Raw genomic sequence first — 5,000 nt, 5'->3', positions numbered from 1 at the left:
GCAGAATGCGCTTGGTTTCATTCTTGTGGATCAAACAAGAGAATTAATCAATCTTTGTGAATCCAAGTGTTTTTACATAACTAATGTTTTTCTCATCAACTGCAACATTTTTAAGTTGATCATTCTCCTTAGGATAGTTTTATCGGTTTTTTTTTTTTTTTTTTTTCAAATAATAGTTCTCAACAAAAAATATTCCGATCTTATGTTGAAAGGGAAAATAAATCTGTTGGTACCATCCACATTGAATAGTAGTTAATTTTCTTTTCAATACAAAACCGCTAATTGGAATATGCTATACCTTTCAATACAGTGAAAGGTTGGATCACTTATCAGAGAAGGCAAGCAACAGCTCCAAGTCAGAATAGGCAAGCAACATCTTCTGCAACAGCCCCAAAATCTGTTATAACATAATGATGACGTGTTAGCAAGTATAATATGCAGGCTATAACAAACTATGGAACATTCTAGGGGAGGGAATGAGTCAGTATTCTGTAAGGGAGGGCAAATCTAAGATATATATGTGCATGTAATAAATGATGATAGCATGAGTGATATTATTTAAGTTTACCTTTGAGGTACGGAGTCCCCTGTTGTCTCAAAAAACAGATCATTGTAATCATCCTTTAGCTTTTTTCCATTAATACAACTCTTCCTTGCTCTCTTCTTCCTATATTCTGTTTTCTCAATCTGCACAGGTCATAGCAGAATAGGTGTCTCATAGGTAAACCGCTACTTCTGCTACTTGAAGTAGAGATTTTAGTAGCAATTTCACTACTTTAAGTACCGAATCTGTCTTTAAAGTGTTTGTTCTTCAGCAAACAATTAATATAGAAAAACATTAATCCAAAAATTTTGAGTTTAATCCAACCCGTTCCAACATAGTGTGCATGTATTTATGAGTGGATTGTTGTCTTTCACCTTTCACAAAGCAAAATCAAAAAATCAAGTTAAAAGCATGTTTACTTAAATTCTTTTATGGGATCAAGATGATTTGCGCTAATGTTGATATAATAATCACAAATTCTTGTGAAAGACCATCTCCAATTGGGCCGGTCCATTATATATTTTTCAAAATATTATAAGTAGGCATTAAGAATATGGTAAGTAGGCATTAAGGATAATGTAAGTAAGCATTAAAACACGGTAAGTAGACATTAATTTTTAATGGGTTGGGCATGAGATATGTCTCTCAAAAGACTAGCTGATAATCGCAAATTGCATATTATATTATGTGTAATTGAGTGGGATATAGGAGTACTCCGCTCAAGATGACCTGTTCATTTTATTGATTGCATTTTACTTAGTAGTAGTCTCAGAACACTGAAACCAAAATTTTTGCAGCGTGTTCATGCCCCTTCCATCCACAAGTTCCTTTAGATTTTCGAGAAAGTGAAAAAAATAAGACATTTCAACAAATTAATTCCCAAAATAAGCTTCGTGAAAATTTATTTCCCAAAATAAGCGTCCGTACATCCAGACTAGAGCTTTGGATAAGTCGCTGTTAGTAGCAGCGAAAGAAGGAAAAAAAAATTAAAATGCCTTGGTCGCTGTTAGTAACAGCGACTTAGGCCCTTTAAATTTTTTTTAATGAAATAAAGTAGCCGTTGTTAATTAGAAAAATAGCCGTTAGGAACTTGAAAATAGCCGTTGTAATGATGTTCTATAAATAGCTCCATCATTTCCCATACTTTATTATATCAATTCTACATCATACTTCTTAATTTCTAAAGGTAACATTATGTATTATGTTAGTTTTACTTTTAATTTTTAAATGTTAATATGAACGTTTGATAATACGATTAAAATATATACATGTACACATATATTACAAAGTATACACAAAAGTCAATAGGTTACAAATTCTGAATATGTACAAGTGTTGAATATATACAAAATGTCACTGATCTTCAAAATATACAAACACTATTGTAATGCTAATCCTCCTCCTGTACCCTATCTAATTGTGACGGTTTACGACGCCTCCAACGATAGTAAGATGCAGTGACATGACGCTCGGGTAGGGGAGGGGATTGATAGTGTGATGATGTGGCACCCTGTGAGGACCCGGCACCGTAGTTCGGGCACGTTAAGTCAACCTCCTCAAGATGAACGTCGGCATGATGAGGAGATGAACCGCACTCGTACATAGTGGTGTCGGGCGCAGTCAATTCCGGAATGAATTGTTGAAACTGCGTCCCTCGGAGTATGCCTTGGGCAATCTCCCGTACGGGCTCCTCTTGGGAGGAGCTGATGACTAATGCAATGCCCTGTGCCTGCAGTAAGACTTAAGTATTAATGAAATGTATAACGTGTAAGTTGTATGGATAATAATCAATGTTGAAGAATACTTACAAAGTGCGTCATCGTCGGTGCTGCGGGAGCGTACTGGGCTACCGCCATGATACCTCGTGGTGTCATCCATCGACGAGTAATGGAGAGGAACCACGGCATGTAATCCGCCGTAGTAGGTGCGCCTGCAGCGTCGATCGGCGCACCTTGGGCCAGCAGCTCTAGCCTGTGCTCCCAACGAGCGACATTGCGCCAGTTGACCTCTAGCCAGTTCTTGGGTTCCCGACCCTTGCGAGAGTGGTGGAGCTCCGCTTCTGTGTCACATGGAGGCGGGATGCCCTGTACCATCCCAAATTGGCGCAGTACGCGCTCAGGGAGATGCACTTCAACTATGTCGAAGCAGAGCAGAGGTACAGATGCTCTCCACGCCCCTGACAATATGCCCGAGTGCTGAGGCAATGCAGCGTATGCCTCAAGGGGGGTAAGGGTCCCATAGAAACTAAACGTGAAAATTCGATTAATAAATTACTCAATGTGATACTTATAAAACAAGTTGTGGTGAAGTTGTTACCTGGTCAGCACGTAGTAGATCGAGTTGATCGCGGTAGAACCCCACGCCCGATCCAGTGTGGGTCCTTGTTCGTCTTTCAAAGGACCACCGCGATCCATATGGCACATGCGGGGGAGGAAGCAGTGGTGGCGCAAATGCACCACGTCCAACACTCCTCATCGGTTGACCAATGAGAACATGCTCCCATGCCCAAAGCTATGAATTACCATTATAAGTAAGTAAAAGAGGTACAACAATATATAATAAATGAAACAAAACGGTAACATGTAAACTTATTATTACCTGTAGAATAATCAGGGGCTCAGCGATCTCCTTCACGTTCTTCCGTGAAGCTTCACAAAGTCTCCTGTACAGATACGCTAGGGCTGCCGAACCCCAGCTGTACCCAGAGATGACCTCCCATGGCGCATCAAGCAACGTCAAATACAATAGTTGTACTCGGTTACCAGTCTTGTCGGAGAACAAGACAGTACCAATCAGATAAAAGAGATACGCCCTAGCGTATCTCTCAACGGTGGCGTCATCAGCACCTTCAGGGAGTTGCGAGAAGTTTTGTGCAAGCCATGTTACGCGCAGGCTACTCCCTTTGGTTACCTCAGCCGGAGGTCGGACTCCTAATAGTCTTTGGAATTTGTCTTGCCAGCTTTCAAATTGGCGTCCATCGATGCACACGGCATGTCCCTCGATGGGAAGCCGTGTAAGCACAGCTACGTCAAGTAACGTGACGGTAGCCTCACCTATAGGTAGGTGGAAGGTATGAGTCTCCTGGCCCCACCGCTCGACTAAAGCCGTGACTAGCGCCCGATCGACTCTCCCGTACGCGATCAGGTGGAAGTCATGCAACCTCGCAAGCTGAAGGTACGGGACAATCCGTGTGTCAATCGCCCACGAAGCTGAATCGGGATGCCTGGTGTATATGGTTTCCGTATCGGACACCTAAATCCAAATATTATGTTAGCTTCAACTTAAAGAAATATGAAGTACTAAATTAAAAAGGGGTAAGTTCAATGACCTGTACATCCCATAGCACACTGCTCCTATGATTCGCCTGCATCGTAAGGACACTAGGGTCGAGCGGGCCTGGAGCTGCTAGATCCATCTCTCCTGCATAAAGGGATTTTGGGTTTCTTGGGTAGCTAACAAATCTCCACTAAGATTGTGCTTAAAACTTAAATTGACAGTATTTCTTGTAGCGTCAATGCCAATCCTAGAGCATATAATAACTACATTCGACATATTCGTAGAGCTTATGTCTAAATGACCATTATACATGACATACATTTTAAAATCAACACCAAATAGAAAAATTTAAATTTGAACAACAATTACTAATTTCGTAAATTGCAACAGTTCAACAACAACTTGAACAACAACACCAAATAAAAACGTACCTCAATAAGCTGTAGATCAACAACAATTAGTAAATTGCAAGTATATGAACCTACATTAATGGGAAAGTTGATTAAAATTCACTAAACCCTAATTTTGCGAAAATTGAAAAAAATCAGAAAAACAATACCTTCATTCGATGTAGGAAGATTATACAACTAATTAGTGGTACCAACTTTGAATTTGATGACTTTAGTTGAAGGATTGAATGCGATTTTGTGATTTTAATGGAGGAAAAACGAAGGAGAACTTGTGAAAGCAAAATGTCGTGAACTGGAATGAAGAGGAAGAAGAAATCTGGAAAATTTAAACGGCCTAAGTCGCTGTTACTAACAGCGACTTAGGCCTTTTAATTTTTTTTTTCCTTCTTTCGCTGTTACTAACAGTGACTAATCCCAAACCACAGCTTTGGATGTACGGACGCTTATTTTGGGAAATAAGTTTTCACGGAGCTTATTTTGGGAAATAAGTTGTCGAAATGTCTTATTTTTTTTCAAATATTCTAGATTTTCAGTTAATGTTACTTGGACTCTGATACGGATATCGGACACAGGTGTAGATCCTAGTGGCCGATACGATATTTTAAAAATTTTAGGATACAAGACATCGTCCTAATATTGAACGCAAGTACAAAGATATGCAAAAATAAAAACAAAAAAGTTTTGAATTAAAAAAATCTATGTTCATGAGTTAAACGTCAATATTTTTGAACATTAACAGAAAAAAAAAATTTATTTTTAAGCTTAATTTT

The 5,000-nt window shown here is 39.3% G+C and overlaps 1 protein-coding gene across 1 annotated transcript in view; it reads left to right on the top strand.

The window, feature by feature from the left end:
* Positions 1-663, top strand: part of LOC130800632 (uncharacterized) — a 14,288-nt gene extending 13,625 nt beyond the window's left edge. The window contains exon 18 of the mRNA XM_057664190.1: positions 1-663. This exon is cut by the window's left edge and continues 352 nt beyond it. The gene's annotated coding sequence lies outside the window, so the exon portion shown is untranslated.
* Positions 664-5,000: the final 4,337 nt, after the last annotated feature.

Source organism: Amaranthus tricolor, chromosome 15 (genome assembly GCF_026212465.1).
Source record: "Amaranthus tricolor cultivar Red isolate AtriRed21 chromosome 15, ASM2621246v1, whole genome shotgun sequence".
NCBI classification, from domain to species: domain Eukaryota; kingdom Viridiplantae; phylum Streptophyta; class Magnoliopsida; order Caryophyllales; family Amaranthaceae; genus Amaranthus; species Amaranthus tricolor.
This window is presented reverse-complemented; position numbering and strand designations above follow the sequence as displayed.